We start from the raw sequence: 13,465 nt of genomic DNA, 5'->3' as shown, positions 1-13,465 counted from the left end.
CTGTGTTTTAATCCACTCCTGGTTTTGGTTGCAATACTGACTGAAATATACTGACTGAAATATATATATATACTGACTGAAATATATGTAGTGTGAACCCAGCCTACAGAAGCAATTATCAGGTGCAAAACGTAATTTGCGCAGTTGAATACACCGCAAGATAAAAGTTTGCATGTTCAAATATGTTCAAAAATTATCATTATAACCATTCCGATCATTGAACAAATTGTTTGTGAACGGTGAACACGAACAATTAGCATCATGTTCGTACGAACATATGAACATTTATGAATATGTTCGCACATCACTAGTCTCTTACCTTCATCTTTTGCGCCATTTCCGTGCAGTTTATAGTTTAATCCTGCATCTAGTAAGGCCGTTTGGAGCACCGGGGATGGAGCTACCACCCCCAGAGCTCAGATCTGCCCCTGGCCGTCCCTTCCCTTTTAATGATTATCAGTGGAGCATTCCAGATCAGTGCTTTAGGGGCCGTAGTTCAACCCCCAGTGCTCCAAACAGCTTTACTAGATGTAGGATTAAAGTACAAATTGCACAGAAACTATGCTGTGGATAAAGGTAAGACATTTGCAATAGGGAGCAATCAGCAGGTTAGATTGGTCTAACCTACTGATAGTTTCCCCTTAATGCTGTACAGAGCAAGGACTCATGTTGTTATCATGGCAGCCCCGGCTTCTACACAGTATACAGCGGTGCTCTATGCACTGCTTTATACTGCATAGCCCCAGGAGATAAGTAAGGATTCTAGGCATCACTATTCACCTCCTTTCTTCCATCTTCAGTGCAGGAGCTGATGAATAATGCCATTGTGCCTGTGGTGGGGAAGAGGTCACAATCTTCTGTCAGTGCAAGCTGTGAACCAGCTGACAGGTTTCAGGTATAAATGAAATTGCACATACACCTGAAAGGAGCACTTGCTCGCTGACCTGGATTCCTCATATGGGCCCATGCACACTGAGAAAAACAGGTTGAATTCCGTGGCGGAGCTCCCCGCCATGGAATCCTGCTGACCTCAGTGCCACACAGTGTCTCTATTCGAGGACTTGCATGCCTCTGCTCCCCCCACTCTCCGCTCAAAGAATGGACATGTCAATTCTTTGAGTGGAGAGTGGTGGGAGAAAAGGTGCGTTAGCAATCCCATAGACAGCAATATTCCCCCCGCCACTGAGATAAAAAGTAATTAGAGGACTACATGAATGATTTAATAATGGAAAAGCTAAGATGTGGTTCAAAATGAAGTTCCTGCTGTGAAATAGGAGTCCTAGAACTGACCTGTCCTACATTACAAAGGAAAAACATGATTTGAGTAATTATGTAATGCCTGTTGTGGCATTGTAGGGAAATTGAATACTTACTTCCAGATTTCCCCCAGATTCCAGCCCTGGGGGCCCAACAGGGAAACAATATAACCATCTTATTGTGAAGAAACCCTACCACCCCAACAAATAGGGACTATTTCAATAAGATTTTCCTTGCTGGGTAACTGTAAGGTAGAAAGCATTTGCTACAAATCAATTGCCAGGGGGCAAGGTCCATACTACTGCCTTTGGTTTCATTTAGGCTACGTCACTGTGTTGAATTACATTGATTTTACGCAGACAAACCATCTGGTTTTGATATTGCCTCTCCTGCTCTAAAACGTGGGTGGTTAAAAATCCTCTTGAATTATACATGACTTTACCTAAAGATTACTTATTTTTGCTTCTTTTGTATGTACAATAAACTAAATATATTTTCACTATTTTGCATTCATAGGGCTAGCAATGCAAACAGCCTGCCAGATAACGGTTTGCATTTTAGTTTAGATGGAATTCCTGGAAGAATTCTTGCTCTGTGCTATCTCAGAGTCATATTTATTTGGACTGCATTCTCCTAGCCTAAGGCATTGCCTTTTGACCTTTACTGTGAGTTTCACTCTTCCATTTCTAGAGTACAGTACTTAATTGTATCAGCTAGGATGTCCACTATGGAGCTGTCCTTATCCTATAAACAAACCCTCATTCTCTTTGACAAGCAATCATTTGCCAATTGTGCAGATGGATGAATTAAAACTATAAAGTACCTGCAGATCCTATTACTATTATACACTGATTACTCAAAACATTAAAATCACTGACAGGTCAAGTGAATATCTTGTTTAGGTACGTTCATGTGATGTACAGTGGCTTCACATCTTGTCAGCATTAGTGATGAGCGAACATCCCGATGTTTGGTTCAATCTCGAACACTAGCATAAAAAAATGATTGCGATCGATAATGAACATATTGTAGAAGCGTACGTTTTCGTCTACGCACATTAATACAGATTATCAGGTGCAAAGCGTAATTTACACAGTTGCATGTGCATTTGCCTGCGCATTTTATTTTCATCCATTTGCGTACACAGTTGCGTGCATTTGCAAGTTCGAATATGTTTGAAAATGATAGTTATAACCATTCCAATCATCAAATTGTTCGAGATTAGTGAACATGCAAACATTTACGAACATGTTCGCTCATCACTAGTCAGTATACTCTAACGATGGAATCTATTGAGGGGCAGAACATACTGTACTAGGCAGCAGGTGAACAGTCAATTCTTAAAGATGTTTTGATGACAGTTACTAGGACTTTATAATAATTTTTATAATTTTTATTTATACAGCGCTAACAGATTCCGCAGCACTTTACAATTCTGGGGGTACATACATAGACAAAAATCAGACATTACAGAGATATAGATATAATTATCCATACATGAGGAGTGAGGGCCCTGCTCGCATGCATCAGCTTACAGACTACTAGGAGGGGGTTTGAGACAAAATGGCAGATGGGCAAAGTGCTTCATTGTTCTTATGGTCCGGCCATCTTTATAAATAGAAAAAATGCAAAGGTAACAGCATCAAGGCGTGGGTAAAGTGCAAAAAAGAAGTGTTTATTCCCTCATGGCAATAACATAGCAGCAACGTTTCGACCACAAGGTCTTTCTCAAGCTGATACAATATACAAATGAACAGGGTATATATACAAAATACAACCAATCACATGTTTAGGCTAGCACGTAGTTGCCAAGTACATAATTAACTTTATTAACCCTCAACACCAAAAACAGTGTGTCAGTGAACATAATAACTTACATATTAAAAGCAGACAATATCCCAGGACTTGTATCCAACCGACTCCACGGTACAGCTAAAGCGCGCTAACATCGGCGTCTTGCCGGTGTCACTGCGCAGGTGCAGGGTATAACCAATCGACAGTCCGCTGATGCTAACACACCGGTCAGCTGACCGGTGCTATAGCAACCGCGACGCTCACACGGCATGATAGTACAAAGGAAAGAAAAGAAAAAGAGACAAAATTGGGATGTAAAAAAACTGGGATGTAAAGAAACAAATACAGTTCAGTCCACATGACAGATGGAACATAATTCCTCATATGTAGCTCCAGCTACTGAAAATGTAAAAAATAAAGATTAAAAAAATAAAGTCCGTGATCGTTGCGGGCACAACCACAAGCATATGTCGGTAACAAGCCGCACTCGTGGGAACTGTCACAGAGCAGCGTTGTCCAGCTTGTGTAGCTCTACTTTCTGAGGCTAAGCTCGCAATCGTACCAGTCCAACTATCGGCACAGAAGCGCATAAGAGGAATGGAACGCCCGGAGTGGGCTCTGAGACCTGCATGACCCCTACGGTTGGTGAAACGGTGATGGTGATGTATAGACAGCCAAGCATATGATGCTACAATTACGGCAAGTCTGTCATGCTTTCAGCTAAGCTCTACACATTTCCACCTGGAGTCCCTGTGTCACTGCGTAAGAGACTGAATTGTACATCTCTATGTTGGTCTCCGTGTCCATCCGGAAGATATGTGGGACAGGACGGCATGTGTTGGGACAGTACACTCTTATGCGCTTCTGTGCCGATAGTTGGACTGGTACGATTGCGAGCTTAGCCTCAGAAAGTAGAGCTACACAAGCTGGACAACGCTGCTCTGTGACAGTTCCCATGAGTGCGGCTTGTTACCGACATATGCTTGTGGTTGTGCCCGCAACGATCACGGACTTTATTTTTTTAATCTTTATTTTTTACATTTTCAGTAGCTGGAGCTACATATGAGGAATTATGTTCCATCTGTCATGTGGACTGAACTGTATTTGTTTCTTTACATCCCAGTTTTTTTACATCCCAATTTTGTCTCTTTTTCTTTTCTTTCCTTTGTACTATCATGCCGTGTGAGCGTCGCGGTTGCTATAGCACCGGTCAGCTGACCGGTGTGTTAGCATCAGCGGACTGTCGATTGGTTATACCCTGCACCTGCGCAGTGACACCGGCAAGACGCCGATGTTAGCGCGCTTTAGCTGTACCGTGGAGTCGGTTGGATACAAGTCCTGGGATATTGTCTGCTTTTAATATGTAAGTTATTATGTTCACTGACACACTGTTTTTGGTGTTGAGGGTTAATAAAGTTAATTATGTACTTGGCAACTACGTGCTAGCCTAAACATGTGATTGGTTGTATTTTGTATATATACCCTGTTCATTTGTATATTGTATCAGCTTGAGAAAGACCTTGTGGTCGAAACGTTGCTGCTATGTTATTGCCATGAGGGAATAAACACTTCTTTTTTGCACTTTACCCACGCCTTGATGCTGTTACCTTTGCATTTTTTCTATGGACTTTGTCCTGATGGACTACAGGAACGGTAACTTTGTTTCATCTATTTTTTATGTAATTTTTTCATTAACTTGAGTCTCTGAGGGACCACTCAGGTGTGCTATGGTATTTTTGCCTTTTTTTTTATCTTTATAAATAGGGCAGTGCAGGTAAGGGCGGGTAAACCAGCCAGCAACCAATACCTGCATGCACAGGTCTAAGTGCTTAAATTCTTGGTGTGTGTATGCATGTGTGTGTGTATGCGTGCGTGGTGGTGGTAGTGGGGGGGGTTGAGGGTAGCAGTCAAATTAGGAAACCTGGTAAGCCTGCTTGAACAGATGTGTTTTGAGGGCACATTTGAAGCTTTGGGTATTGGAGGTGAGTCTGACAGTCTTGGGTAATGCATTCCATAGAACTGGTGCAGCTCGGGTGAAGTCCTGGAGACGAGAGTGAGAGGTGCGGATCAAGGTGGATGTTAGTCGTAAGTCGTTAGAGTAGCATACGGCACGGGTAGAGCGGTAGACAGAGATGAGGGAGGAGATATAGGGAGGTGCAGCACTGTGGAGCGCTTTGTGGGTGAGCAGTAGAGATGAGCGAACCAGTTCACCCGATATGGGATCCGGTTCGGATTTTCCCAAAAATCTGAGTCCGATCCAAGTCCGAGTCGGAAACGTGCAGTACAGATATACAAGTAATGCAGCAGTAGAGTACAGTCGGCACTGTCAGCAATGCTAGCAATTAAAGGACGTATGATAGGAAAACCGACCTGATCTGCTTGTACTTGTGGTGCTCCCAGCAAAAGAAACAAAGATGTGCAATGCAACAGCGAGAGAGAGTAGAGACTGGGGCACTCACCGATACTTCCAAGCGAATGTCTTTATTCCGATAGACACAGATCCATGGTGGAGGGAGGACAGATGGAATGGCAGGCGCCTATACCCCGGAACGACGTTTCACGCCCACTCAGCGCTTCTTCCTGCCAGGAAGGTCACCTGACCTCAGGAGGGGGTGTGTTAAATACCGTCACCAAACAAAATAACAATGTGCAAACAAAAAGTGATAAACATGAAACATAATATCACAGGCAGTTGTTATAATCATTTCGCTCATTGAGTCCAAGCAGGCCGGTAGCATTAAGTTTGGATATCCAGTACACTTCCCTGGATAGCAGCTGCTTATGCCAGTCTCTACCGTCCGTGGGGGATTTAACTCTTTCAAGGCCCATGTATCTCATGCAGCTTGTATCTCCCTTGTGCACGGTACGGACTTGTTCGATCAAACGTGGCACACCTTTGCCGGTTTTTACTGAGTACATATGTTCTTTGTATCGGATCCACATTTTCCTTTTTGTTTTGCCCACATAAAAAAACATACAAGGACAGAAAATAACATAGACCACAAAAGTGCTTTGACATGTGATGAAGTCCGTAATACTAACATCAGTACACCAGTACACCAGAGCTTAATAAATGATCTATTCTGCATAAAGTTGCAATAACCACACTGCCTACATTTTCTATTGCCCTCCGGTAAAGCTTGTCTCAGCCAATTCGATTCTTGAGACTTATTTTTGTGTGCAGTGTTAAGTACATCCCCAATGGTCCTGTTTTTCCTAAATGTGATGACTGGGGGATTATTGACTTTGGGACATAAGTCAGAATCGGCTTCTAGTATTTTCCAATTTTTTCTAATGGCGGCTGCAATGACATTGTTGAGTGGTGTATTCTGAAAGACAAAAGAAAATCTCTCTGGGCTGATATGTTTCTGTCTATGATAGAGGAGGGTATTCCTATCTAAATCTGCGGCTTTCTTAGCACTGTCAGATATAATCTTATCTGGGTACCCCCTATGATGGAGCCTTTTCTCTAGCTGTTTCGCTTGCGTGCAGAAACTTTCATACGAGGAATTGATTCTTCTGAGTCTGGTCGTTTGGCCAAAAGGGATGGCGTCTCGTACTGTGGCAGGGTGACAACTGTGATAGTGTAGCAACGAATTGCTGGAAGTGGGCTTACGGTACACGGAAGTATATAAAGTACCCTCTTTTGCTTCCACCCACCATGGATCTGTGTCTATCGGAATAAAGACATTAGCTTGGAAGTATCGGAGAGTGCCCCAGTCTCTACTCTCTCTCGCTGTTACAGATATACAAGTCCTATACTTCTGATAGTGTGTATATCACATTTGTCTTATCCTGAGAGACAATAATACCTGCTTCAGATGTAGAGCATTGTATCTTAAAAAAGTGATTATAAATAAATATATATATATATATATATATATATATATATATATATATATATACCCAATTTCTATACTTGGACCCTTCTGATTGAAAGTGTGCATATCACATCCGTCTTATCCTGAGAAACTAAAATACCTGGTTCAGGTGTATAGCATTGTATCTTAAAAAAAGTGCCATATACCCAATTTCTATACTTGGACCCTTCTGATTGAAAGTGTGTATATCACATCCGTCTTATCCTGAGAGACTAAAATACCTGGTTCAGGTGTATAGCATTGTATCTTTAAAAAAGTGCATGTTGACTACTGTTGCTCCTGCCTAGCCTCCATGTTGGCTACTGCTGATCTTGTCTGCCCTCCATGTTGACTACTGTTGCTCCTGCCTGGCCTCCATGTTGGCTACTGCTGATCCTGCCTGGCCTCCATGTTGGCTACGGCTGATCCTTCAATGCATTTGTGACCTTTTTCCTGCATAGACCCTGTAATGGTGAATTTCCTGCATAGACCCTGTAATGGTGACTTTCCTGCATAGACCCTGTAATGGTGACTTTCCTACATAGACCCTGTAATGGTGAATATTGAAGTCTAGAAAAAAAAATTGACTATGAGATATCGAAAAGATAATGATGTTACTGACATGTAGAGCCCTAAATTCAACCAAATACACTACCCCTGTATCATAAAGATGCTTTAAACTATGAAATCCGAAGAAATCCGAAATTAGGTTGGACCGAAATTTCCGAAAAAATCTGAAAGTCCGGTGGGACCGAACTTTTGAAAAGTTCGCTCATCTCTAGTGAGCAGGAGGACTTTGTATTGTATCCTGTGTTGACACCTTGACACTCCAGCTGTTGCAAAACTACAACTCCCATCATGCTTGGGCAGCCAAAGCCATAACTTTTGTTGTCCAGGCATGATGGGAATTGTGGTTTTGCAACAGCTTGGAGTGTCAAGGTTAGCCATCACTGGTTTAGCGGCTGGACAGGGAGATGAGCCTGGCCGCTGCATTGAGAATGGACGGGAGAGGGGAGAGTTTAGAGGAAGGAAGGCCGATTAGTAAGGAATTGCAGTAGTCTAGACGGGAATGAATCAGAGCGACAATGAGAGTTTTAGCTGAATCAACAGTAAGAAAGGGACGGATTATAGAGATGTTTTTTAGATGCAGATTACAGGAACGTGAAAGAGATTTAATATATGGAGTGAAGGACAAATCAGAGTCAAACATAACCCCAAGGCAGCGGGCTTGTTGTCCAGGGGTTATGGCCGCACCACAGACAGAGATGGAGATGTCAGGTGGGGGGTGGTTAGCAGAGGGAGGGAATACAAGCAGCTCAGTCTTAGTAAGGTTTAGTTTTAGGAATAGGGAGGACATAACGTTAGAGATGGCAGACAGACAGTTACTGGTGTTCTGTAGAAGAGCAGGGGTGATATCACGAGAGGAGGTATAGAGCTGGGTATCATCAGCATAGAGATGGTACTGAAAACCAAACTTGCTGATGATTTGTCCGATGGGTGAAGTGTAAAGTGAGAAAAGGAGAGGGCCCAGGACTCATCCCTGAGGAACCCAGACTGTAAGCGGAAGAAAAGATGAAGTGGAGCCAGAAAGTGATACACTAAAGGAATGGTCAGAGAGATAGGAGGAAAACCAGGAAAGAGCAGAGTCCTTGAGGCCGATAAAGCAGAGCATGGAGAGGAGGAGCTGGTGGTCTACAGTGTCAAATGCTGCAGATAGATCCAGGAGAATAAGCAGAGAATGGTAACCTTTAGATTTGGCGGTGAGGAGATCATTAGAGACTTTAGTAAGGGCAGTTTCTGTAGAGTGGTGAGGATGGAAACCAGACTGAAGGGCGTCAAGAAGAGAGTTGTCAGAGAGGTATAGGGTTAGGTGGGAATAGACCAGACGTTCCAAGAGTTTACAGATAAAAGAAAGATTAGAGACAGGTCGATAGTTGGCTGCACAGGAGGGGTCTAGAGAGGGTTTTTTAAGTAATGGAGTGATGATGGAGTGTTTGAAAGTCGAGGGGAGGATGCCAGAGGAGAGGGAGAGGTTGAAGATTTTAGTAAGGTAAGTAATGACAACAGGAGAGAGAGACTGGACAAGGTGTGAGGGAATAGGGTCACTAGGGCAGGTTGTGGGGCGAGAGGAGTCTGGAGACTTCCTCCTCTGTCACTGGCTCAAAGGCTGAGAGGGATGAGGAGGAAATACAAGAGGGAATAGGATTAATATTTCCTGGGGACTGGGAGATGATCTCCTGACGGATTGTGTCTATTTTGTCCTTGAAGTAGTAGGCTAGTTCTATAGCACAGAGGTTAGTTATGGGTGTCTGAAGTTTGGGTTTAAGGAGAGAGTTGAGGGTATCAAAGAGGTGTTTTAGGTTATGGGATAGAGAAGAGATCAGAGTGGTGAAGTAGGATTGCTTAGCAGAGTAAAGAGCAGAGTAGTAGCTTCTAAGCACAAACTTAAAATGTAGAAGGTTGGCTGTTGTCTTGTATTTCCTCCACAGATGTTCAGCACACCTAGAACACCGTTTAAGAAAACGAGTTCTGGATGTGTGCTAGGGTTGTGGCCGTCTGTGTCTGGCTGTTTGGGGTATAGGGGGTGCAAGTTTATCCAGGGTGGTTTTGAGGGTGTCTTGGTATTGGTTGGTAGCCTGATTAGGACAGGAGAGGGAAGAGATGGGGGGGCAATGATGACTGTACCGTGTCTAGGAATTGTTGGGTGTCTATAGCACATAAGTTCCTGTATGTGAGTGAGGTCGGGGTGTCAAGAGGAGAATGAGAATTTGTTATCATAAAGGAGAGGAAGTTGTGGTCTGAGAGTTTAGTGGGAAAGTTAGTAAAGTGGGAAACTGGGCAAAGTCTGGAGAAGACCGGCAAACATTCATACTTAAAGGGGGCTGGTCACAAAGGAAAAAGAGAGCTTTGACTGTCTTGGCATGATTGGAATTAATAATCTATCATTTTATAGATTCTAAAATTGCACAGTACATAGACTACACTGTAGTTTCAAATTACTCACAGGAAAATCTGATCTATATAGGGGTGGGTTTTTGGGGGTGAATTCACTATATATTAGTACAAGCCTCATAGTCATGCCGTCTGACACTTATGAAAACATTGTATATTTGGCATATCAAACTCCTGTCCTTACTGGGACTGTTTGAAAAGTACATGAGCAGTCTGGGGAGTGGCAGCATCTAGGTAATTGCCTTTTCACTCTTGCTATAATTTGATCTGAATAAAACTGCCGCTCTATTATTTAACATACATATACAGTAAAAGTTCTTTATACATCAGGATTTATTAGATTTTTTTTACTATATTGGTAAAGCTATCCTCAATACACAATAAAGTGCCAGTCCTTATAACAAGAGATTATTAGAAAGGTACTTATAGTGTATAGTTTTTAATGTTTTGTACCATTCAACAAAGAAGCTCCAGTAGATTACTCGTGAAATCTCCTTACAAGATCTCTTTAATAAGAAATAAGACCAGCAGCTCTGACCATTTCTTGACAAGCGGTATTTTCTTTATTGTCGTGCACAAAGCAGTATCAATGCACTAGAGGGAAAGTGCCTTATGGACACTTTATTTAGCTGAGCACTAGTGCCTTAGGTTTTATGCAAGTTGCACAAAAACCAGTAGGTAGAGGTCGTATATACTGGCAGTGCCAGGCTATTTTCTTTGTTTCTCTGTTATCCTTATACGATGTCTCCAATGTGTGATGTGCAGTCACAGTAGTACATTATTTAACTTCAACATATATGTCTTAAAGATTTGTTCCCTGGGTAAAAAGAAGTGATATATGAAGTGTTCCAGAAAGCGCACATTTTATATTATAACACACAGCTCTATTACGTTTTGGCCATTAATTGAGCTGATGGAAGGTTAATAGAAAAAGATTCTGTGTATTTAAAAGGCAGTTTCCAGGCCTCCAGTCACACATTCACAGGATGTAGCTCACAGGCAATTCCCAGCTTTCCCACTCAATAAATATACAAATCATAGTTTTATTGCATTTGACCCCCATTACACCTCAGCTTGGGATACGTCATGGAATGTTGTCTACATGACGAGGCCAAATCTTGAGCTAATTGGGAGACGTCTTAGATACCCTCGTCTACTTTTATACTTAGAGCAGACTTTATGTCAGCTATATTTGATTTTGTTTAACACAAAATGCAATAAAATGAATGAACTAGTACTGTGTATTTGTTATTACATGTTCCTGTTTACAAATGTTCTTAAATTACAATAGGGTTCTGTGTTAGTTTCACATTATTTTCATATGTTGTTTTTTTCTGTTGCTTTTTACATGTTGCATTGGTCACATCATTGGTTGGTGGAGAGACCGAAATGTTTGGGTTCAGCATCATCCTTCGAACCCGAAAGCTTGGCAATTCATTCCTGGCATCTGGAGGAGTTAGCTGCAACTCTAAGGGAATCCTGGAAAAAAGTGGTTCAAACTTTCCACTACGTATTATGATTTCATTGATCTCTGATTGCTGTCAGCAAATTATAACATATCCCTCTCTGGCCCTGCTGACAGGACTGCACACAACTATAAAAAGTATACAATATATAAAACTTAGTAATCAATCTACAATCAACCTACAACCTACCACCCTATTTTCGGTGGAATAAATTATATCTTTCTAATGGCAAATAGTTGGGTACTGTAATGTATTACAGTCATTATAATGTAATGTATATGATATCTTACATTAATTAGGTCAATACCAAATTTACATAGTTGTTTTAATGTTTTGCTGCTTTTTCCCCCCAATAAAATCATATCACATAAAATCAAATCAAAATCATACAGTGTTATCTGTTAATAACACTGTGTGAACGCATGTTTTTGTTGGACAAATTGTGTTTTCTACTGGTTCCATTTTAGGAAACAGACAACTATCCCTTCCCTCTTGACCTGGCCCCTCCCTATTTAATCACCACCAGTATCAACAATAATAATTAAATGTCTGTTGATTTTGATGTTAATATATATATACACTCTCTCTCTCTCTCTCTCTCTATATATATATATATATATATATATATATATATATATATGCACAGACAATAGGAAGAGACGGCACTCCAAAATAAAGTAAATGTTTTGCAAAAAACAGATGAAAAACACGGATTGCAAAAATGCAGTGTGAACCTAGCCTAAGACTAACCTGGATTGAGAGTGTTAATCAAGAAGAGCTCACAGTTTTTCAAAATTGTGACTTTGTCTAAGAGCATTGCTTTGGAACTTTCAGCATTTAATTAGCGGTGGCTGCTGAACTTGGATAAAGCCCTAAGGCTATGTGGAAATCATGGATATAGTCATTGGCTGTATCCATGTTTTCCAGACAACCTTAGAGCTTTATCCAAGTTCAGCAGCCCCCGCTAATCAAATGCCGATCGTTCAGGTTCGGATCGTCTCGAACCTGAACCCGGTTCGCTCATCTCTACCTCTGAGTTATTTCTGCATTCCCGCTGGACACGCCCCTCCCTGGAGATCCGTACAGAGTAGCAGCTAGGTACAGACTCTGACAGGAGGATCAGATAACAGCCCTGACAGAAACATAAACAAAGCCTCCTCCCCTCCTCCTAACAGCACGTTCTCCCCCCTCCTCCACTCACAGAGGTGACTTAGCAGAGCTGAGGGTGTTGTGTGTGAGGAGAGAGCGCAGGGGAGGAGCTGGCTGGAGGGACAAGTACCCAGTGCTTCAACCAGGGGGGGCATCCCAGCCATGACTCCAATGTACTGCATGAGGGAGAGTGGGTGAGTCACTGAGGGGAGGACTACAAGTCCCAGCACAACACAGCTGTAGTCCTTCCATAGTACATATAACATTCACTATCAGATGTCCAGCAGGTGCCCCCACCTCCATGGCTGACATTATCCTACAGTGTAATGAGAGAAGATGACTGTATCTAATCCCAATGTATGTGATACCATCTACTGGGGCTCTGTATCTAATCTTACATTGTGATACTGTATGTTGGGGCTCTGATGCCACTCTGTGTGATACCGTCTGCTAAGGTGCTGGTCAGTGAATGGAGGGACCCAGCCAGGGAGATGAGGGATAGGCCACGCCCACTTTCTCTCAGCCAGGAGAAAGATTCATTTATTCTTCTGAGCCAAACAACTGGGGATATCTCAGCAAGCGCACAAGCTATAGGGCTCTTTTTAAAGGGTAACACATGGGTTTTTTAATTGAGGAATTTCATTTTTTGGCTACTTAAATTATAGTTACGCTTTAAGAGCTACCTGTACTGGATGGGACGGCAGGTGGTGGAGGGGCATAGTGTGCATAGGGTGGTCTACAGCACTGTACTCTGTCTCTGTCAGCCCTTGTGTTTCCCATTCTCTCCATTCCTGCTATATTGTGCTTGCACTCACACTCAGCTATACACACTGCTGCTATAATGTGCCTGCACTTAGCACAGTCAACCATTCCCACTGCTGTATAGAAACGTCACTGTCCTCCTTCACAGCTCTGTGATTCTCACTTACTGATTGGTCCATGCTGAACACACACCCCTCCCCATTGCTGTCATGTGACCACACAGAC

Source organism: Dendropsophus ebraccatus, chromosome 3 (assembly GCF_027789765.1).
Source record: "Dendropsophus ebraccatus isolate aDenEbr1 chromosome 3, aDenEbr1.pat, whole genome shotgun sequence".
Taxonomy (NCBI): Eukaryota; Metazoa; Chordata; class Amphibia; order Anura; family Hylidae; genus Dendropsophus; species Dendropsophus ebraccatus.
The sequence above is the reverse complement of the archived record's forward strand: the minus strand, read 5'-3'. Positions refer to the sequence as shown.